At 40.0% G+C, this 25320-nt stretch overlaps 1 protein-coding gene across 1 annotated transcript in view; it reads left to right on the plus strand.

The window, feature by feature from the left end:
- The window catches only part of NPR1 (natriuretic peptide receptor 1), a 3300976-nt gene that overhangs the window by 1943629 nt on the left and 1332027 nt on the right, over positions 1–25320 (plus strand). The gene's annotated exons all lie outside the window — the stretch shown is intronic.

Genomic DNA, 25320 nt, shown 5'->3' on the forward strand with positions numbered 1-25320 from the left:
CTTACTCCAGCACATTAACTGTATAGGAAAGGGCTGGTGGTCACAGCCAGCCATTCTGCTTTTAAGTTATGGTTTGCACATAATCAGTGGCCATTGAAATGGTGGACATGTGCTTGACGATTTCAGGTCAGTGGTTGTAGCTCTCAAGGAGGATGTGTATGTGGATACATGGAGACATCAGGAGGAGAGTGTAGGATGCCCCCATGGTGATGTAGATGACCATGTCAGCCACCAAGAATGTAGTTAGAACCAAACAGAAATATCTCCTCATGGTTGCATGTTTGATAGGCATACCACAGATTGGTCTCACCTTAGTGAGAATGACATATTTATTTATTTATTTACCTACCCATCATTTGTTGACCAGGGTGGATCACTGATCCAGGTGGATCATGTTCAGGCTAAGCCCAGGAAAACTAAATACAAAGAAATTGTTGACAAAGACATAGTTTATAGTACAGATGAAAAGTACAAATACAGTATTAAGTGTGTAAAACATGAATAACTTCATCATCAAAGTCTGTCTAACATAGTGGAATTCCATGCAATACAGTATCCAGCAGGCAAAATCATTCTAGAAGTTTGTCCAAAAAATGTAAAAGAAATAAATGGGCAGTGGAGGTAGCTCAGTGGTGTTTGGGGGCAAAAAAGAATATATAAAAATATGGTTTTGCTGAATGCATTACCATCTTTTGTAAGGACAAAACTTCAACTGCCCAGCTCACCATAACATTTTTATTTTCTCTGAGATGCTGCACTTTTGAAGTAGATTATGTATGTCTGTGGGAGGGTGCAGGTGTGTGTGTGTGTGTGTGTGTGTGTGTGTGTGTGTGTGTGTGTGTGTGTGTGTGTGTGTGTGTGTGTGTGTGTGTGTGTGTGCATGTGTTTGTGTGAGTTTGTGTGCACACTTACACCTGTGTTACCATTCCCAGTATTTAAGTATTTATACTAACTGTTTTGGATTAATTAGAAGGAAAAATAGTATTTCATGATTGTTATCCTGATGGTACACAGTTTCACCTCTCCTTTCATTAGGATTATAAGTTCATAGGTTCATAGGTGTTTGCTAGGCTAACAACTACAAGGGCCTTTTTAAGGCTAACCATGCATCCCAAATCTCCCTTGATAAGTGTAAGCATGAGGAGATGAACCCTTTACAGGTTACCTGTGTCCATTAGAGACATAGGTACCAAACCAGGGATGAATTTCCAGTTTCCCATCCAATTGTCCAAGTTGCACTTGAATTGGGTTAGGGAAGGACTCTGCTTCACATGGATGGGGAGCCTGTTGCATAGAGGGGGTAGTCTCTGGGATATACACCTATCTATCCAGCAGGTGCTATTTATATCACAGGCAAGGTTTAAGTCTTTAGAATGGGTAATTCTGGTGCTGCTTGTTTTGTGCATATGCAGGAGGTCCATCAGAGTGGGGTCTGACAATGCCCTGTATGCCAGGCATAGATCTCACCTCAAAAGCCTGTAGGAGACAGAATACAGGGTTGGGCCTTGAGGCGGTCTGCATAGGATATTTTACTTACACCCTATATTGTTTTAGTGAGGAATCTCTGTGAACGTTCCAATTGTTGGATATGCATGATTAGATACATACCAAAGTGGACATTGTATTCAATAATACATCTGATGAATGCCGAATATAGTGGAACAATGACTTCCTTGGACTTAGATTCCATACCTTTGTTCATAAGTTGTGCAACATAGAATAATTTCCTTGCCACTATAGACACGTGATGGTCAAAGGCTAGGTTACTATCCATGTCTGTCCCTAAGTCCCTGACTACTGGGTCAACTTCTAAGGGGTGTGTTGTCAATATGATAGTTAACAAGGATGGATAACTTCTCAAAGGATATTATTATGCATTTCTTGGCATTTAGTTTTAGTACATCACTTTGACACTAGTTGTTTGTCTGTGTCAGCCCCTCCTGGAGAACATTTTTGTCAGTGAGAAATTCAATGACAGCTCCTAATTTGCAATCATTTGCAAATTTAGTCAGTCAGAGACCACTGACATTGGCCTTGACTTCTGAGAAGTAAATGCCAGAAAGGAGAGGTCCAAGGACTGATCCTTGAGGGACTCTACTTGTGACTGACCTCTTTGTAGAGGTGGACTCCCCAATTCTAACTTCTTAAGTTCTGTCTGTGAGTCAGTTGGCTATCCACCAGGTGACATATGGGTTTGTACCTAACCTCTTGAGTTTGTCAACCATGAGTGGGATATTGTGTCAAATGCCTTGGCCAGGTCAAGGTAGGCAGTGTGAATGATTTTGCCCTCATCCATTGCTTTGGTGACCTTTACAAAGAATCCACCAGGTTGAGTAGGTATGATCTGCCCTTGCCGAAACCAAACTGGGTTGGGTCCAGTGTCTGGAGGTTTACTATATCTCTGTTGATCATCTCCATGATAATTCTTTCCATGGCTTTACATATAAGACTAGTGAGACTTATGGGTCTATAGTTCCCAGGGTCTGTGGATGGCCCACCTTTGTGCAAAAGGATGACTGTTGCCTTTCTCCATTCATGAAGCATGAAGCCTGTTTGGAGGCTACAGTTAAATAATAATTCCAAAGGCCCTGATAGATCATGTTTCATGCTATTTAGAAGGCATCCTGGGATATGGTCTAGTCACATTGGTGCAGTGTTCTTGGTCTTAGTGAAAGCATTAAGGACCTGTTCCCTAGTGATAGTGGATAGGGGGTTATATTTGATGATATTTCCTAAGGGAAGGTTGAGGGGGAGAGAGGAGAAAGGTTGCAGCTGAATTTATCAGCCAGGAAGTTTGCTATATCTTCTGGCTCAGTAGAGATAGCTCCATTTATAATGAGCTCTGCACACAATTGTGTATTGCCTTTGAGGTTGCAGACATAGCTAAAGAATGCTTTGTGGTTGCCCTTGGCATGGGAGCCCAAACTTACCTCAAATGTGGCTTTGGTAGACTTTATTTGTCCTCTGAGTTGTTTGTTTAGTTTTGAGAGTGTTTTTATCCTGCTGGATGCTGCACCTCCTAATTTTTGTCATGATTTTCTTCCTCCTGTTATACAGCCAATTAATTTTATGATTCCACGAGGGTAGCTTGTTTTTTGAGTTAGTTCTGTACTTCTTCCTGGTGGGATACAGCTGCATCTATGCAGCTATTAACATGCTTGTACGTGGTTTCTGTGAACAGTTCTACACAGGCAGCAGTGTTCTCAGGGTTTATGAGAGCTTGAAAGTTTGCCAGGTTCTCAGTTAATAGCAGGAGGTCAGCCTTAGAATAGTTTCTAAATATTCCAGGTTTAGCTAGGGATCCAGGTTTTGTTTTTACTTCAAAGGAGACCATTTTGAAGACTGACCTTACCAGGGAAGGCATTAGCGGGTGTGCAGCAGTCTCCCATATTAGTGAGGACCATATCCAGTATAGTTGCATCCCTGGTTGGTATATTGAGTATCTGGTCCAGGGAGTTTGTGTTTACAAAATCCTGGAATCTCTGTGCATGTATGTTTGGTGTCGTATAAGATTCCCAGTTAATGTGGGGTAGTTAATGTCACCCATGGATATGGTATTGGGTTGGATGGTTAGTGTTTCTAACTACTTTAATTACATGGAATGGGTTTACTGGGTCATAAAGGGGGACCTACAGCTTGCAAGGAAGTTGTACTGGATTTTACCTATGGTGATTTGAGCATGGAGCAGCTCAAGTGTATTCTCCTGTTTGACCAACCTTGAAGTATATTTATTTTTGATGTAAAGAGAGACACCTCCACCTTTAGTCCCTGCTTGTGAAGTAGCTGACCTAAATGTGTGGAAGGCATTATAACCTTGCGCTGTTGGTGTGCTCTTTGTGGCTTTAAACCATGTCTCATTGACCGCAGACTTTTCTTCTAGCTCAGCCATGCTGATCAACAAACAAAGTGGGATGATTAGTTCAGAAAACAGTTAACCAGGAATATTCATAAAGGTATGTTTACCTTTTGATTCTCATCTCTCCCTATTATGTTTCATAAGATGTAAACAGTTGATTACTTGGTGTACTACATGTTACTGTTTGCCAGTATGGAATCCTGTTTACAAGGGCTACACCAGAGGATGTAGACAAAGTGTTGAGAAGATCGAAAGACGCATATTTACTTCTTAAAATAACACAATACCTGTCTAAAAATAGAGATATGGGACTTTGAGCAGTCAGTTGATGCACATAGCTTACACCCTGTAGATTCTAGTGTAAAAACTGTTGCAGGAGCTCAATCTCTTACAACTTTACTGTGCTGAAAGCATATTTGGGTTTGTTAAAATTATTATAACAGATTATTATCTCAGTTACTTTATTAAACTACTGCATCGTTTCTTATACAAAGATGCAACATGAATAAGGCGACAGGAACAGAAAATAGAATTTCCAAATCCAACCCTTAGTACACCCTGCTGACATATTAATTCATTATTCAGCTGACAGTTAGATCCGCGGTGGTGCAGCGGTAGCGTTGTTGCCTCACAGCAAGAGGTTCTCCCGTTTGATTCTCGGCTGGAGTGCGGGGAGTGCCTTCTGTGTGGAGTCTGCATGTCCTCCCCACGGTTTGTTGGGCATTCGAAAGACATGCGTAAATGGGCGTGCCTTTGTTGAAGGTTCGATGTTGAGCTGGCACCTCGGCGTTTGTGAAAATCTTTTGCCAATCATTAGAGGACCGGAGTTCCGCTGTGGCGACCCCTAACCGGGAAAAGCCGAAAGACAAACAACAACATTCAGCTGACAGTTGATTCTTTCCTGGGGCACAGAAGGTAGTCTTCAAACAGGATGTTACATGGTAGTGAGAGACCCTTTGCTTTATTTCTTAAGACACTAATATGCTGAGTGAAAGCGTTCACAACTAGACAATGAATATTTACCCATAATTTTTGGAATTTGTTGATTTTGTAATACTTGTATGGTTATATAATCAGTTAGTCAAAGAAGGTCAACAGCAATTTTGGATTCCAAAGTTATGCAAATATTTGTACAATAGTGTTTTATTATCTTTACAGTTCACAAACTGCTAATTAAATTGTTTAGTTACTTAATCATCTATTTAATATAGGTAGACTGTAGCCAGGATACCTTTCAAGTAACCATTTGAAATGTTGGGACCCACTTCAGCTAGTCCTGAAATATGGTGGCTGAATGACCAAAAACAAAAAACAGACGTATATATCAAATCTAAGATGACCATTTCTCAGAATATTCCCTTTTCTCCAAATTATGATGATCTCAGAGTTGCTATATATAAGTTCAGGGGTACAGGGAAGCGTGTGCCCCGCTGCAAAAATCAAAAAACACCAGTGTTCGATATTTCTTTTTTCTCCAGCACTTTGTCTTTTTTTTTCTGTGTTTTGACATTACAAGTGCTGACATTTCAATAGAGAACCCTCTTTTCATTGCCTTGTTAATCAGAAACCAAACATAATGTACATACACAGAAGAAAATTATATAAATCAGTTAGTTGCTTTGTTATTCAAGCAGTACTGTTAAAATAACACATTTGCATAGCCTAGACTTGATTTGCATTCAGTAGTATGATATGCTAACATGCAATATATTATTATTTCACATAATTTCACAGAGTTCATTCAGTGAAATCTGGTCAGTCTGAATATAAACTGCTAGAATGATTATATGCTTCTAGTAGTCAATGGAAATGCATTTCAAATTTTTAGACCAAAGAAGGAAAAGCTTTGGTGAAACTATAAAGAATAAGTGAAGGGAGAAAGCTCGAAGAGAGGGATATGGATGAATGCAGGCTGCTGGCAAATGGCTTATTTCTGAGAAGAAAGACAAGGGCGGGGCAATAAGTCATAAGAGAATTTTGAAGATTAAGGAATAGAAAGGAAGATTAACACTCTGTGTGATAGACAGCATCATTAATCTACTGTGCATGACACATTTGCTTGGATCATAAATCCTCAAAGCTAGTGTTACATGTACTCTTATTTCAGTCGAAGAAGGGAGCACAAAGTAATCAGCTTTAAGCTTTTTTCCTAAGTATGGTATTAGAGTATCATATGGTATGATGACTTTGGATTAGGGAGATATGAGATGAGTTAGTTTGTGGCAGGTATCCAGATGTTTTCTGAGTTTAGTGGCTACATTGTCTAGATGAAATGAGAAAATCTGTGTACAAGGCAAAAGTCAAAACAGCTGAACTGAAGCAAAAAGTGAAGAAATCCTCCTCCTGGTAGATGATACATGCCAAGTATCTGAAATATTGGAAGAATGGTTGGCCATGACAAAGATCATAACTTCATTTTTTTAACTGAGGGAAAGATCCCATCGACTAAACCAAGTAAAGGTTTCTACCATGTTAATTTTGTGCTAATATTAGTGGCTGTTTTTTTTGAAAGTCCATATAATCATATAATTAGAACAGAAAGTAATACTGAAAGTGATAATGAAGGCAGCAAATAGTGAAGACTCTAGAACTGAAACTTGTAATACACCAAGATCCACTTGTTTTCAGAGAGAGAAAAAGTTACCTTTTCTGAAATTTAAGGAGTACTCAGCTAGATATATATGCTTATATTTGAGTGAGGCAGGGAATACGCCATATTGTGTCAGTTCTGCTGGCAGCTTATGTGCTGGAATAAGTCAGACTCAGATGTTGTTGTGTCTTTCAGCTTTTCCCGGTTAGGGGTCACCACAGCGGAACTCCAGTTTGCTAATGATTGGCAGTAGATTTTTACGTGCTGGCTTGCCCGGCCTAACGCACAACCTTCAATGAAAGAACACCCATTCACGCATGTCGCCACACAGAAGACGCTCTAACTGATAATCGAACGGGCAACGTCTAACTGTGAGGCGACAACGCTACCGCAGCACCACCACCGAAGTCAGACTCAGATATTATGTTGAAAAAGACAATGCCAATAAATTTGGCACTATCAGTATTCAGAAATATGTGGTTTGTAAAGGTTTACAATAGAAGGGATCTCTGCTAAGGTACTATGCCCTTTAATAAATTTATGTTTCTGATTGCAAAGAAGGCCACATGCAAATTTAGTTGAAAAGACAGTTGGGAAGAAACATCCATCCCTTCAGTATTTTTTGTAATAGAAATATAATAAATTGGGGGAAACAGGAAGAGAAAATGTTGTGGGCCCTTATTTAGGAAGGAGTATTACTGAGGAACATGTCCAAAAATTAGGAATCATGGCAGAAAAAAAGTGTCACCAAGTCACAGTTATGAAGGTTTTCAAGTTTTAAAAAAAAATGGTGTTGGGACTATCAGACCCAGCAATACTATATTTGTCAAGGGCCTTAACCATTTAAAAACTTCTTGAATGGCTACAAACTGAAAATGAAAGAAAGAGATGAAACCTTTTAGATAGTCTGTAAGGTAAACATTAACATCAGGATAACTGTGAAAAGGGTACAGGTTAACAGTTTGCAGTAAGCAAACAAACTAAGCACTGGAATGTGTGCTGATCATTTGGCTAAAAACTCAGCTGTAAGGTAATTGGATACCTTATATTTGCCTAACAAATTGTTAACTTGCTTTCAGTTATCTAAAAGTCTGGCTTGTTACATTTTAAGATGGTTAGCCTTGCCATGGAAAATCATTTTTTCGCACGTATTTGTCATTACAAATTTCCACCCTGACAGAGTGGATTCAAAATTTTGAAAGTTTCTCCAAACTGCCTTCTTAGCATTAATGACCTTTTTATACAAGAATTTAGCCAGTTTTCCGGGTTATATTTGGTCTACCGAAAAAATACATAATGGTACCCTTTAGAAAGACAACCATCCTTGGAAATTGATAATACAGTCCTAAACATAGTGGTCAGGGATCTAGGAATGCATGCTGATAGTAACTTGGCCTTTGGTCAGCATGTGTCTGCTGTGTTGAGAAAATGATTCTATGTCCAAGGAAAAAAACATGAAAAGTATTGATGTGAGATGTCTATGGACAGTGGACCAGTACTTGTTAGGAAAGTTCAAAACTAAATAGCCAAAGATGTATTTTGTCACAAGTGAATAATATGCAGGATGAAGCGTTATATTTGCTGATTGGATTATGTGAATGAAGGCTTACTGAAGAGGTCAGAGGTACCACTTGGTAGCCTGCTATTTGAAATATAGCTTCCATTCATTATTGTCTTTAGGAAACAGTAGTGTGATTGTTTATTATCTGATTTCAGGAATTTCAGCTTGTTATTTTCATAGGAGTACAAACATTTAGTTATCATAGGCTTTGACTGGGAATCCTATCCTTTGTGTACAATCTATCCACTGTCTGAAGTACATGCAGAAGGATTTGATGACAACCAAAAATACAATGAGATTTATGGGTCCAAGCAATATCTCAATCTCTTTAAGATGAATATTCTCAATAGGAAACTGAGTTTGCTTTTTAACCAAAACACAACCACTCATGGGGACTGTTTATTTTCAGAAAGGTCTAATAGTGTAAAACGAAGAAGAGGGTTAGGTGTTGCAAGGCACTGGTTATCTTCCTGCAAACTGTCATGCTAGTAAAGGACAAATACTGGACTGAGAAATCTTGCTAGTATTAAAAATGATTTTTAAGTGTGTCAAAAGGGTAAGATTTTCCTAGAGGTTCTCTGGAATATTAAATCAAATCTGCATACATTTAAAAAGGAGTGTCAAATCTGTTGTTGATATGGGCCACCCTGACCATAGCTTATTTGCAGTAGAATACATAAGTAACCATGGTTTATTTATGTTACTATACCTGGACTGCACATGGAGTGAAAGATTAAGGCTAATCATGGAGACCCTTTTGTTCATAGGTTCATAGGTTGGTACCAGGCTGTCAGCCCTAGGGCCTATACAAGCCTAGCCATAACAATTCCCTGGCTATTTCTTCCCACACTACCCATTTGTAAGTGCCGTTAGGGACCTGTACCTGGTGCAGCCCTTTGACCACAATGCTTATTTTGATTCTATTACAAAGCCTCCAAAACAAAAAAAAAAGTTGACCCTCCAACCAGACCAACAAAAAAAAAACTACTGAAGCTTCATCTAGATGAAGAAGCTTTAAAAAGCATTTTATGCAGGTATGCAAGCCTCCCTGTACATCCTTCCCCTCCTCTTTACTGATATATACTAACCCCAGAGCCACACAACTGTGGGACGCAAAAAGAAAAGCCCTAAACCTTGACAGCACCATATAGACAGTAATCTCTTTGCAGAACAGAGGTTACGGAGTTGCATATTGGTAAACAGACAGTCAGTGAAACTGAACGTGTACAGTTTACAATCATCCAAATGGAAAAGAGTCATTTATTTCACATTAAAGACTGTAATTAGAGGGATTTCAGGTTTCTGTGGTCGGCAGTGATCCCCCTGTAAGACTATATAAATGGAAGTAATGAGCACATTATTTTTTTTAAGGTGACCCATTTGGAGAGGAGTTAAATTCTCCTTGTCCATGAAATGTTTAAGTTTTGCCTGCACGTGATATAATATGGTATACAAGTCTTTTGCTATCTTGTCATACTTGATTCTTGGCTGGGCTTATTTCTGTAGAGAATCTGCTCCATCCACTATGACTACATAGATTTATCACTGTTTGCTTTGGTTTCCTACTACATCCCAAAGATATGCTTTTTATGAAATGACGATTCCCCAAATTTCCATCAGTGTGCGTGGGTGCATGCAGGAGTGTATATGTGTCTGTGTGTGTATATGTGTGTGCATCCTAGAATGGATTAGTGGTCTTGTCAGGATTATTTTTTTTATTTTTATCTTTCACCCACAGAGTGTTGAAATGTATCTGGAGATGGTCTCTGTGTTGCTTTTTTAAATAAAAAAAAAAAAAACACAATAAATTATTCAGAATTTACAGGCAGTTATAAGGGGAATTATATCCCCTTAGTGTTGGTCTCATTTCTGAAATTAGCTTTTTTAACATAATGCTTAGTTTATACTGACCTAAAGCTGAAGATAATATATAAAGTCTTTCTTGACTTTTATATAGTCACTTAAGTAACAATATTCAGATTGTCAGGGATAATTTGTGTCACAAGTTATGATTTAGGAAACCAGAGAAAATATATATATATATATATATATATATATATATATATATATATATATATATATATACACACACACACACACACACACACACATATATATATATATATATATATATATATATATATATATATATATATATATATATAATTGTGTGTGCGTGTGTGTGTGTGTGTGTGTGTGCGCGTGCGTGTGTGTGTGCGTGCGTGTGTGTGTGTGTGTGTGTGTGTGTGTGTGTGTGTGTGTCATGCCACTCATTAGCTTTCAAAACCTAAAAACTTAACAGTACCAAGTTTTTATGTTTTTGAGAAAATGTGCAATCCAAAGGATATTGTAGTTCTGGCATATTTTATTGAATACAATTTATCTTTGTAGTTATTAGTCAGATATTTGATTTGGTCCACACTGTTTTCAACAGTGACCAAGGGACAAGTTAGGGGGTACAGAATGCTGTCCATCTAGTGCATATAAACTTTCTTACACTGTTTACATAAATGTTATACCAGACTACTATTTACAGATTTATAACTAAGTTAATGTATGCAAACATTGTAGCTGCAACACAAGAAGCATAATTTATGTAGTCATATTTGTACAAAGTATACAATCAAACAAAATGTAGTTCATTTTTGGAGGGCCAACAACATGCTGTGTGTCCATACATGTAATGTGGTCAGGTAAGACAGGAATATTGTACAGTATGTGTAGTGTTGCAAACTGTAGTTTGTCACACAGGGCACGCATCTGCAGATATACTAGTATGGCAGAATGAAATATTACATCCTTGTAAATTAACTATGTATTTATTTATAGTGTTTGAGTCTTAGATGGTATATCTGTTTGTATAATTCATATAGTATAAAGCTAACATGCTTCAATCATAGTGGATTAGTTGCAGTGGAGAATAACGGGACGTGAATATAGTTATTTAGGTGAGTGGGTGAGATATGGAATCTATGATGGATGGTAGTTTGTTAATGTCTAGACTATGGTCATGTGTATCTATGACTGCTGGAAGGAGAGGTGAGACTTTTTTTCATAACAAATTTTTATTGGCTTTAAACAAATATAAAAAGAAACAACTTAAGCATATCATTGTTAACAAACAGATGCTGATTTTATGACCTTAACATGTGGAACACCATATTGGTTGGAGATGAAAGTTAGGTGGAAAGAGTGAACATACAGTATGAGTAGAGAGGTAGCTTACATAATACCAGAAGACATTGGGTTGAAGGGGATATAGCAATCCTTAATCCCTAGCAATGTATGTAGATTTCCATAATGCAGTTTACACTCATGAACTTTATGCACAAACTGCATGCTTCAAAGGGTATTGCAGCACATAATTACCAAGAATCATGATAGCAGATGTGTGTTAGTTCAGTCATCTTTGGATGGGATATTAGTGCATCACAGACAAATGTTATTTTTCCCAAACAGAGAGAAAGTGGCAGCGGTGGGGGGTTAATACTAGGCATTCAATACTGTATAGTTTTGCTTTTTGCTTCATGGGAAGGACATACTTAAGAAAGGTATATCTGCCCTATAAAAAGATGGTGCACCCTGACTGGTCATAAGACTCAATGGTTTTGGAAATTTATGAATCTCTGAAACTAAAAGGAAACAACAAATTGGAAAAGTAAGTACTTTCAGAAAAGGTTAGAATTTATTGTTCAAGAAAACATTACCATCTCCTGTGATTAGTATGGACAAGTCAGATTATAAAGCAAGAGGCATTTATGGCACTGCAAAGGATAAACATAGATCTTGGAACAATGAAGTACCATCACTGTAAAAATATGAAATGATGTAGAAAATTAAGCCCTAACAATGGAACAATGGTATTTTTGTCTAAATACAAAATAAGGCAGAAAACAAAACCTATGATTAGAATGGGAGAGCTGGTACATTTATCCACTGGGAATAGTATAATAATATCATTGCCAAAAGAAAGAGTAAGAAAGAAAACAAACTAATAGCAAGGGAGACTAGTGCTATGTATCTCCTGGAAACTGTGAAAATCTCCTGGAAACTGTACAATCATAACATTTTTTTATGAAATAATATATAAACCTGAAAAATATCAAGGATTACAACTGTGTGACTTTCCTGGAAATAGTGCAAGTACACCATTTATGGAAAACAAAACACAAGAAAATGAAAGCATGCCAATAAAAAATAACGGCATGTATCTGGGAAGCATGTGAAGAAAAGAAAGATCAGAGAGCAAAGTACTTCTTGTAAGTAACATTGCAAAGCTTACCATGAACATTGTCTTAATTGACAACACTAATATATAAAATTAGTATATCACATTACAAAATAAGAAGAAAATGTGTAGAAGGTAGGTAACAATGAGGGATTCAGAGCAGGATTTTATAAATGTCTCACAAGGTGAAACAGAAACAGTACAAAAGAATGATTCTGAAAATGGCAACCATACAGATTATGACTACGTAAGTAAAGAAGTAATGCACTGGAAGCAGTGTATGACATTCAGAGTGGGGAACAGAGGATGCAGTCCTGTGAATTGTGAAGACCAAAAATAAGGAACTGTGTGGGATATTATAATACAGTAGTCTGCGGTAGCTTAGGTCATGCCAGACAGGCTGTAAAGGGTGGACAGGGATGGGAAACATAATTGTACAGTCCAATTGTGTAAAAAATGTGTAACAGTATGAGTGCAGCACATGCAGTGACAGCATTCATGTTCTATATTATGGTATATCAAAGGTGATGTGCATAGTAAAATGTGGCAACATCTGCCACATCACCAGGGCATCCACCAGCAAGGTACACAGGTATTTTTCTGTTCATATTTCATCTTGCTGCACAAGTCAATTTATTGTTAATATTATATGGGACTCTAAAGAGTCCAAGTAGTCAGCTTACTGTTCACATAAATAACTGGCCAGTTAAAGACGTCATCCAGGATGCAATAGTTACAACGTCAGCAACAGCAGTCTACACATCATAGGCATTATCCAAACAATATTCTGCTCTTTACTCTGAAATACTGTGATCATTGTAAAATCTTTGCTGTCTTTCTACAATCATATCTTCTAAGTATATTAAAATAAAACACTCCATGTGTGTGTGACTCTGTTGTAATCTGCGCAGTGGAAAAAAAGTGGCCTTAAGGCTGTTTTCCAAAGGTAGCACTCAACACCAAGTGAGGTGTCTTAGACAGCCAAATCCTGTCTAATGATGATTAAATGCCCTCTTTTGCCTCATCTGTCACACACACACACTGTAACCATCCTTAACTATTTGTCTAGCATGGTAACTGAAATGGTAATGAACAATATCAGAAGACAAAAGCAGCATTAGAATATAGTTAGCAATGTTCCCACTGAATAATAGAATTAAACTAAACTGAACTAGAACATATAACATATTAAAGAATGAGAAATGTAGAATGGTAGAATGTTAATCTAAAAATTAAGTAATGTTAACTTTTAGAGACAATCTGCATAAGATTTGTTAATGCTCTATATTAGAGACAATCTGCATAGGACTTGTTAATGCTCTCTATTAGAGACAATCTGCATAGGACTTGTTAATGCTCTCTATTAGAGACAATCTGCATAAGATTTGTTAATGCTCTATATTAGAGACAATCTGCATAGGACTTGTTAATGCTCTCTATTTTTTTTTTTTTGTGAGAAACCGCTGTAGATGTTCAGTTTCTGCATGTCCCTGGCTAGATACATACCGAAGGGGGCATGGTACACGATGATGGGTCTGACAGACCAAATAAAGAGGAACGTTGACATCCTTGTATATACATTGTGCAACATAGAATGATATCCTCACTACCTTAGATACATGTTGGTTGAAAGCCAGGCTACTATCTACATATGTCCTCAACTCCCTGACTACTGAGTCAATTCTTAGGAGTGTGTTATTCATAAGGTAGTTTCCTTGGGCAGCTCACTTTCCAAAAGGTACTGTTATACATTTTTTGGTATTGAGTTTTGTATCCATTTCACAAAATTATTTTCACAACATTAAACAACATTTTATTGTATAACTAAATAGCTAGTTATCTTATCACTTCCTGTGGATGTTAGATATTCCATAAAATTTTTACATGAAAATTAATATTAAAATGAAAATTTATATTATTTATTACAAAAAACATTGTCACATTCACAGGACAATGGGTGAACATTATTAAACAGCATTAAATAAGACTTTTTCCATGAGATTCAGAAACATTCCTATGGTGATGTGTATTATGCATGAATGTATATAATATTAGGCACTGCATATCTGTCTAGGGAGCACTCTTATCATGCCTCTCAACCTCTTAGCCCAAGAAATCTGGACAAAGCCTGGAATAATGGGGTGACAAAGGCCCAAAATAGGGACACATTTTAAATATTGCTCTTATAAACTTAGAAAGTTATTTGAATAATAGGATTTGTGTTAGCATGCATTTTCTGATGGATATGAAATCTGAAACTGAAATATACAGTATGTCATTATTCAGTAACTTCAGTCCTCAGTAGTTTGCCAGAAAAACACAAATTTTGTGAGGAACTAACCAAAAATATGAGGCAAAAATCTGGACAGTTGAGAACTATGTCAGTGGCACACTCCCCCTCAGTTGCTTCAAGCTCCATAGATCATTAAGGTCACATCAGGGGATAGCATCCTAGTGGTTAGGCATATCATGGGTACAACCAGCTGAGTATTTCCTTGGTCTCTATTCAGTATTTGTGCAGGAAAACAATGCAGGGACAAGCAGACACAAAGACTGGCTTAGCTGAGCTGGTTCAGGTGGTATTAGGCCCATGTGCTGACCTGAGGAAGTGCCTTGGCCTGATGTGAAAGATGCTTGACATATGGTATAGGGAATTTGCACTTAGTAGGTGCCTCTGAGTGGCCATACATCATAGCCTATGCACTTCCCATGACCAATCCACTTCTGCCTCTGGTGGGAAGGACCATTGTGCTAGGGGGAGGGTATGACCTCAAAGCCATAATGCCACCATCTCCACACTATCATGGGGCAGTGTGGATGTACACACAGACAGGATGTATGTGTTAAGGTCATCAGTAGCATAAGCCACCATTCACACTAACAAAACAGTCCTTTTGCTCAGCATGGTATGGATCATGTTTGTGATTTTCCCAGGAAAGATTGTCACGTTGGAGAAGGGCATGCATGGTCAGTGCATATATCTCCTGCAGGTGCCCTAGACCTGTCTACCAGGCCCTAGCATTGGTGCATCATCTGATGAAGCTGCTTCAAAGCAAACAGATACATGGGTTCACTATATAATTTAGAAATACTAAAATCACGAATTTCAGTATTTCAAAATTATAATACCGAGAACCCAGAATGCCGAAAGCAGCAGAAGCGGGAAATTCAAAGTCTCGAAGTATGGAGACTTTGAATTAGCGCTTCTGTTGTTTTGGAGAGTGAGTGGGGTGGTGTTTGTTTGTGTATGTGTGTGTGTTGTTTGGGATATAAGTGTGTTAGTGTGTGTGCGAGGGAGTGTAAAATGTGTGTGTGTGTGACTTGCACTTGTGTGGCTGGTTGTGCAATCTCGGAGTTAGAATATATATAGGAACGGGGGTGTGGGGGGTGACCCCCTGCATATACATAGTTTAAGTTAGTGTGTGTGGTTGTGGGGGGATGTTATGTGTTTGTGTAGTGTAGGTGCATGTTTGAATTTCGCGTTTTTTTTATTTTTGGGACCAGGTTCATGGTATTATAATTTTTTAATACTGAAATTCGTGATTTTAGTATTTCGAAATTATATAGTGAACCCAGATACACACACACGTGCAGTGCCCACCTCCACAAACATGCACAATACTGAAGAACCCCCCCCCCCAGCTGGCAAGTTTACAAAGCTGTTCCCAATGTCTTGCCCTTGCCTGATATACACAATTGCACAACACTTATCCTCATGCCATTCCCACTCACACACACTCTGTTCATTGTGGACATATGTCACTGTGACTGTCCCCCACCTGTGCACATGATAATAATTATGTTCTGCCCTCAGTACTCTGTTACTTGGGTATCTTATGTCTGATGCACAGTGTGTCCAATCTATGTATGATATAGCACATCCTAGATATAGTTTGCATGCCTCACTGTTTTTTTATGCTTCATATGTACAATTTTATTCTGGCCCATAATTATGAATAATACTGTATCCAGGACTGTGTGTAAGCTCGTGAGCCCCCCAAGCCTTTCTGTGTTGGAGGGAAGCCTACTAGCTTATCAGTGGGAGTGGTAATAACTAGGTAACCTATCTACCACACAAGGAGTGGTTTCTGGCCCAGAAATTGTAGTTATTGGCTGTTTGAGCAACATTTCCATCTCTCTCAACTTTCTGATTTAAAAGCCTGCATTTGCATTTGTTTCTTTCTTGTAACTAGTCTAGTCCAGATACAGATTCTTAATTTTAGCACTTGAATTTGCTTATTCGTGCTCAGCACTTGTTCAGAACTTGTTGTGAGCACTAAATAAGCTACAAATTACTACAGCATTCAACCTTCCTCATTACCTAGAGGAAAACAGTTTTTGTACTTACTTTCATCACTTGCTTAGGGAAAAACAGCTCTTGTACTCACTTTCCTCACTTATCTAAAGGAAAATAGTTTTTTATTCAGGCATGTCCAAGGGTCAGTTCCCAGTGTTCTCTCCTGTCTTATCTGATGAATCTGGGCATCTTGGAGCAATGTAGCAATTGCCTCATGTACCAACACTACAACCTGTGAGAGATGCACTTATCTAGCCAAACTAGAGGTAAAGCTCTTTCCAACCAAGACTGAACTTGACAGTCAAGAGGAGAAGGTAAACACTTGCACCATAGCACACTCATCACATAGTCCCACTAAAGCTACACCACCAAAATCCACACATAGACACACAAAACATTAATTTGTGGAGGCTCTCAATAATAATCTGCTCAAGCAACAGGGACCTCCAAAGTAGAAATGCAAGCAACCTCTACCCCCCCAACACAATCCAAATGACACATATCCCACAGACACAGTGTGCCACTCAACCACAGCCCATAAGGCAAAGCAACGTACCCAGCACACTATTCATAGGTGACTCTATAGTCAGGCAGACTGCTGTCCCACTCACCAGGCTAAACAAGGAGAAGGTTACTGTCAGCTGCCTGTCAGGTGCCAGGATCCACCACATAACCCATGCACTCAGGTCACTCCACAACAAGTACAAATATGACTCTGTCATTGTCCATGCTGGTGTGAATGACCTGAGACACACCTTCCTGGACTACATGAAAAGAGACATGGAAGAGCTCTCTGATCTTGTAGCTTAGACAGGTATGACCCTAGCCCTAAATAGCATTCTTCCATCACCCAGAATGATACTATAGTACAAGGACAAAATGACTGACTTCAACAATTGGCTAAGCTTCTGGTGTCATTCTAAGGGGATCCAATATCTGTCTGCCTGGGACGACATGGTCGACAGTCCATGATGCTTTGCCAGAAATGGCCTGCACCTGTTGCCCCTGGGATTCTGGATACTGGCTAAGACTCTTGCCGCCCCTATAGTGCCTTTTTTAGGCAAGGTTCAAATGACAAATTCACCACCATGACAGGAACAGCCAAGCAAAAACTGAGGGTAATGCTACTCAATGCTAAAAGTCTAAATCTCAAAATGCACTCACTCGAGGCACTCCTTAAAATGGAGAACATCGATATCTCTGCAGTGACTGAGACCTGGTTCAAGGCTCCAAAGAGCACCCCTGCACTACCAGGCTATAACTCATACCACACTTTTCAGCCATGTAACCTAGACCGGAACACCAAAGGCGGAGGTGTGTCCATATTCATTAAGGATATCCACACTTCCAGGCTCGTTGCTCAGCATAATGCATCCGAGGTTATCTAAGTGCAACTAACTCTAGGAAAAACTGCAATCCAAATTGTAGCTTGCTACAGGTCCCCCACCATGCCCCTGGGTTCCCACTCCTGTTTTCTTGATATACTGGAAAATAAAAGGGTTCAACCGAATACCCTAATTATGGGTGATTTCAACTACCCCACCATTAACTGGGAAACTACTCATGTACCAACTCCTTTGCTCAACGCTTTCTGGAATTCATAAATTGCAATGCCCTGGATCAACTTATCCACACCCCCACCAGGGGCAACAATATCTTAGACCTAGTCATTACCAACATGAGGTGTACCACACCTGAAGTCAACTAATCATTGGTCCAATCTGACTATAAGCTAATCACCCTAGATATCCACATCCCGCCCGCACCCCCATTAAGGAAACCATGGTCAAAAATGTCTCCAAAGCCAACTTCATGCTTCTTAAGACAGAAGTGGCACACTTCATGACACCCATGCAGATGGACAATACAGTTACAACTGCTGAATCTTACACAAATGCACTCTATAAGCACTTACATGATTGCATGGATAGTGCTATTCCAAATAGATCCAAGATGTTATCCTCCAAAAAAAGGAAGCCAATCTGGTGGTCCCCTGCCATAAACAAACTCTACAACAGAAGGAAGAAACTGTTGCAAAAGAGAGTAAAATTCCATGAGTGGAGGAGCTCTTTGGTCAGCCTCAGTAAGAAGCTGAGATCCCTTATAAGATCCTCCAAAGCTAGCTAAGAAAATGAAATCACCACTGATTCTAAGGAAACCACAAAGCATTCTTTAGCTATGTCAAGAATCTCAATGGCAACACCCAGATCTGCTCTGAGTTACAGCACAACGTCACGTAAATTACAGAACCAACTGATATTGTCAACATCCTGGCAGATAGGTTCAGTGCTAACTTTACCCCCCTCTCACCCCTAAAGGGCCCATATCTATACAGGAAGAATGCAGAGTCCCTGTAATCAGAACTACACAGGTAAAAGCTGCACTCTCTAAAGCCAAAAACACAGCATCCATGGGACCGGACAACATCCCATGCTGCGTTTTACATGAATTGTCTCCCCACCTAAGCACCATGTTCAATCATAGCCTCACATCAGGCTTTGTGCCCACTGAATGGTGCACAGCAACAGTTATCCCACTCCACAAAGAGGGAGCCACTACTGATCGCGAGAACTATCACCTTATTAGCCTGATGAGCCAGGTCTGCAAGGTCATGGAATATATTATCATCATGGAACTCATAAATAAAGATATTGGTAACCTCCAAACTCTGGACCTCACCCAGTTTGGGTTTGTGAAAGGCAGGTCATGCCTCCTGAACCTGATTGACTTCTTTGAGGCAGTCACCAAAGCCGTTGATGAGGATAGGATGGTTCACACAGCCTATCTTGACCTCGCCAAAGCTTTTGACACAATCCCCCATTTTGGAATTATGGCTAAACTCAGTAAACTAGGTATAAATCCCTACGTAACAAGCTGGGTTGACAAATGGCTCACTGACAGAACCCACACTGTAAAAGTTGAAGACTCCAAATCTGACTTGAAACCAGTGACAAGTGGAGTACCACAGGGTTCAGTCCTGGGACCTCTCCTGTTTGGTATCTACTTCTCTGAACTACAGGCTAACACAGAAGGCCTCTGGCTAATGAAGTTCACAGATGACTGCAAACTAGGAGCCATAGTCGAGTTCCCAAATTATGTGGACATCCTACAGAAGGGCCTCACTGAGACAAATACCTGGTGTCAGAGCCAAGGCCTCAAGCTCAATGCCAAAAAGTGCATTGTCATCCCCTTTGGTAAAAACTCTGTACCATGAACTACCACATAGGCAGCAGTCTACTTAACACTGAATGTGTGATGGGAGACCGTGGGACCCAGGTGGACAGTAGTCTCTTCTTTGATAATCAAATTCTTCACAGTAGTCAGGAAGTCCTTCTACGTGGCACACCTCATCATAAAAGGGTTCTCATCCAGGAAAAAACAAGTCATTCTTCCCCTCTACTCGACACTCATTAGACTCATTATAGAGTACAATGCCCCTTTTGGAATGTACCTCACAAGACATCTGCAACAGCTGGAAAGGCCACTTAAGTACCTCACAAAAGAGGATTACTGGCTTCAAACAGATGCCCTACACTGACTGTCTCAAAAAACTTTCATATAGTATCATACAGGCATTGGCTGAGCTATTTCATCCAGAAGTAGGATTAGGAGGCCTCCGTGGACTTCCTATGCCAGTGGACACCAAAGTATGTGGAGTTCTCACTATGCTAGGTGCAGACACATTTCAGGGGAGACACTGGGTATATTAAAGGATTCAGCCTGCAGAATACTTGGTACATCCCTGAATACACTACTTATACATCTGGATAAGCAGATCTGTCTCCTCATCATTCCAGGAGATAGAAGCACCACTATATGTGGCTACTGTGGCATCACTCACCTTCCTGAAAAACTAGGCACAATGCATTGCACATGTTGCAAAAAAGTCTCACTTGGTTCTATGTACAATGGTTTGTCAATAGGAAGGGCTATCATTCTATCAGCAGCTAAATAATGTAGAATTTCCAGGGGTTGACTACCAGTACATTTGCACAGTATCCTGACACTACCCTTGAATTATACATCTGACATACCAGCTGCCTCTCCCTCCATATTAAAATTCCATAGAGCCATTAAATCTGTAATTGCAGGCACTGTGGTAATCTGACTGATATTCATACAAAGACAGTGTGTACAAGTCTTGCTTCTTCATATGTGAGATTCAGGTAATGCATAGCTGATCGTGCAAATAGGGAAAACACACAGCATCACCATTGTGCAGTGTAACACTGAATTTACACAGACATGGAACATCACAGAACATGTATTCTGTCTGCTGAAAACATGATTTTGATACATACAGCCATCTTGGGGAGCAATGCACTATGCTCCTGCAGTAGCATTCAGACTATTTGTAACATGCTGCATTCTATATAGAATGATTTATGAGGAAGCATGTAGGCTAGCGAACCTTCCCAGGAGCCCCAGGACCTGCTGCAACATTACTTGTAACAGCTACAGTCCTGCTATCATTCAGTGATGACAGTGTGGCAGAGACACAGTGAGCAGCTGTGCCCCCCCACCGACAGCAACATGTACAGCATATGGCAGCAAAAGTGAGGCAGTGACATTTAGTCCATATGGTGTTAGCAAAAGGAAATACTGGGCAGTACATTGTCAAGTCACACCTTGCATTAGACACTTGTTCATGCACCACCACACTGCAGGAAGGGTGCAGTGGGTCACAGTCATTATTATCTGCACAGGTGGCAAGGGACACAATGACACATAGTTAACTGTTGGTGTTAGTGGTGACACTTACATTCATGTAATATTCATGCATGTTGTGGATTAATGCATAGAACTGTTCACTTCTAATTCTGGGCAGACCATTTCAGGCTTCTTCTATGGTGCTTTTAGGTGTGACTCTACTTTAATTACTTTAATCTGTATTTCATTTACATCTGCGTGCGATAGTTGATGTACTTCTTTTTCTTTCAGCATGGGCAGAGCAAGATGCCAACCATATTAACGAATGGAGGAGGTAGGGAAGAATTGGCACAGGATTTGTTTGAGTATTTTCTACTGCCCTATACTGTGTGTGTATGTGTGTGTGTGTGTGTGTGTGTGTGTGTGTGTGTGTGTGTGTGTGTGTGTGTGTGTGTGTGTGTGTGTGTGTGTGTGTGTGTGTATAAATATATCTATATATATATATATATATATATATATATATATATATATATATATATACAGTGCACCATTTGAAGGACGTCTACACTCTACACTTGTTGCACATTTCCTTTCTGTTCCCCTCCTACAGGTCATGATGATGCCAATGGGATGTAACTGCATCAGTTCCCACCACCCCTACACTGGCTACAGCTGTGATGAGTTAGAGGAAAGTTGTGCCTCACTGGATAGATAGCCTGGCTCAGTCACCACTGTGGCTCAGCCACTGCTATTCTACTGGTAAACAAGGCATTCTCAGTAACTCGTGAAGTAAATCATAGATTTGCTTGACCAGTAGCCCAGTTCCATAGTATGACCCCTACAACCAACCACTCTGATTCATCCACTGGATCTCTGTAATGGCCCTCTGGATTGGTTAACAGATAATATTGTACCTTCCTCCAAATCTCTCCATATTCAGGTGTATCCCCATCCTAGTGTACCCCAAAACATCCACTGTATTTTGTGCAGTCCTCGTTATCACCATTTGTTGGATCCTTGTTTGTCTGTTTCTATATATGTGTCCTTTTCCTAGTATGTCCACATTCATCCCTGTTTATCTGTTGTCTGTAGTGTTTTGCATACATTTATTCACACCTGCTCACAACCTTTCCTCACTGTTTCTCTCTTACCATTTTCATATTCTCGTGTCCGTGTGTGTGCGTGTGTGCGTGTGCGTGTGTGTGTGTGTGTGTGTGCTCGCACATGTGCGCGCGCGCGTGTGTGTGTGTGTGTGTGTGTGTGTGTGTGTGTGTGTGTGTGTGTGTGTGTGTGTGTGTGTGTAAATGTATGTATTTCATATATATAAAATAAAGGACCTATCCCCATAAAAAATGTGCTCTGCCTTTGCTGCTTTTCCTTTATGCTTCCCTTTTACCCTTTTGGGTGTACCTTCGCTTGCTATATTCTACCCATTTCCTATGTTCGTATACGACCTTTCCTCCACTTTTTCATGAGATCAATAGTTATCCAGCTGTTGGACACCACCTTCTGTTGTTGCAGGTGCTTATGGTAATTACACATTGAAAGAGAGGCCCTCTTTTTTGTTGTTTCACAGAAAATTTCCTTTATCTTTTCGAGTGCTTTCTAGTTTTGAATTGCATTGCAGTAGAGCATGGAGCCATAGTGCTGGCAGACCTCATAAGGATACAGAAGTGAGTGAAGGCTTGAACACCTCTGTACATACTGGGTCTTAAGACAGCCACTATTGTCATTGTCCTATTCAGACACCTGCAGATGACGATGCTTCAGTGGATGGTGAGATGAAACATGCTGCAAAGTCATCCCAACATCATGGATCTTTTGCAAGTGTCATGCCTCTCTCATGAGGAATTATAGTTGTAGATGGTGCCCACTATTCTCACTACAGGGTTACTCTTCCTTCAGAAGAACTTAACATATTTCTGATGAGAGTTGCTTTGCTGATAGCTTGAATAGCACACACAAACTCACATATGTTTCAAGAAACATGTAGTGTGAATGAAAAGGGCTATCTCATAAAACTGCTAAAGCTTTGGCAGTCTTCTTCCATCTTCAGGTTCTAGAAAAGGAATTGAGAGTCTCATAACCCTGCTAAAGCTTTGGCAGTCTTCTTCCAACTTCAGGTTCTAGAAAAGGAGTTGAGAGCCAAGGTCATCCTGCTCCAATCAGGCAACCAGATTGAAATGTGTACATGAAAAAAAATAGAACATCACATACTCATATACCTTATGCAGAAAGAGACTGTGGTGGGGTGTCATCTGATAATAGATTCATAGGTTCATAGGTATGTACTAGGCTAATGGCCCTGGAGCCTTTACAAGCCTAGCCCATAGGATTACCCTGGCATCTTGCCACCCGGCCCTAGTTCCCAGTGCCTCTGTTGAGTAGAGCCACTGGAGTGATCCCTGGGGTGAATTTTCTATTTCCCATCCACTCATTAAGATTCCTCTTGAAGAGAGCCAGTGAGGTGCTCTGTTTGACATGTATGGGAAGTCTATTCCATAGCATGGGCAATCTCTGGGTTATGAACCTGTCCCTCCAACTTGTTCTGCTGATTGTGGTAATGAGGTTGAGGTCTCTGGAGCATGTGGTGTGGAGGGATTGAGATTTCTTTAGATGTAGCATTTCTAACAGAGCTGGGTCAGACATGGCTTTGTAAGTCAAGCAGAGATTGCCTCTAAGTAGACAATATGAGACAGAATAGTTGGAGTTTTTTGAGTCTGTCCATATAGGACAAGTGTTTAAGGCCTAGGATCCTCTTTGTGAGGTACTTTTGCAGCCTCTCCAGTTGTTGCATGTGTCTAGAGAGGCACATGCCAAATTGGGCATTGTACCCAATGATTGGCCTAATGAGGGAAGAGCAGAGGGAGACAATGACCTCGTTCTTCCTGGATGCAAAACCCTTAGTAATGAGATGTGCCACATGGAAGGACATTCTGACCACAGTGGCAATGTGGTGGTCAAAAGAAAGGTTGCTGTCAACCTGTGTTCCCAGACCTCTTATAACACCTTCTGTGTTCAGTGGACTATCATCGATGTGGTAATTCATGGGAACTGAGTTTTTCCAAAAGGGGATAATGACACATTTTTTGGCATAGGGCTTAAGGCCATGGTTCTGACACCAGTCGTTGATCTCAGTGAGGCCTTTCTGTAGGATGTCAACATCACTTCGGGAGTTAATAATAGCTCCCAACTTGCAATCGTCTGCAAACTTTGTCAGCCAGAGTCCCTTTGTGTTGGCATGGACTTCAGAGAAGTAGATACCAAACAGGAGAGGACCCAGGACCGAAACCCTGTGGGACTCTACTTGTGACTGGTCGGCAGTCTGACTTGGAGTCAGCTACTTTCACACTGTGGGTTCTATCTGCAAGCCAGTTTACAACCCAACTAGTGATAAAGGGGTTGATGCCTAGCTTAGTGAGTTTTTCTATGATTCCTCAGTGGGGAATGGTATCAAAGGCTTTGGCCAGATCAAGGTAGGCTGTATGAACCACCTTGCCTTCATCCACAGCTCTGGTGACTGACTCAAAGATGTCAATCAGGTTGAGCAGGCATGAGCTACCCTACGCAAAACCAAACTGTGTGGGATCCAGAGATTGGAGATCCCTATATCCTTGTTTATTACGTCCATGATGATGTGCTCCATAGCTTTGCATATCAGACTTATCAGGCTAATGGGGTGAGGGATGACTGTAGCAGTGCGCCTTTGGTAGGGACAAAGCCTGAGGTGAGGCTGTGATTGAACAGGGCACACAGCTTAGGTGCCAGTTCACTCTGTAGTTCATGTAAAACACAGCCAGGGATATTGTCACGTCCCAAAGAAGCTGTATTCTTGGCTTTGGGCATCTGTCTTACAGCTGATCACATTTGGAGTATAGTAAATGTTCTTTTAGACTCTTAGCCACAACCTCAGCCCTCTACTATAGATATGAATATGGAAGGTATCCCTAGCTATGATGTTTCATGAATAACTCATCAGCAATCATAATTCGAAGTTAGTTATAGCAGTGTAAGCAGCTAAAAGCAGAGCTCTGAGCAGTGAACAGTTTGAATTAGTAAAAGCCTTTAAGTTGTTAACAGAAATTGTTAGCTGAAGAGTCTAAGATGTCCAGACAGTTGACAAGGATAATGAAAATGA

This window comes from Protopterus annectens, chromosome 8.part0 (assembly GCF_019279795.1).
Source record: "Protopterus annectens isolate FY-2018-M chromosome 8.part0, PAN1.0, whole genome shotgun sequence".
Taxonomy (NCBI): Eukaryota; Metazoa; Chordata; order Ceratodontiformes; family Protopteridae; genus Protopterus; species Protopterus annectens.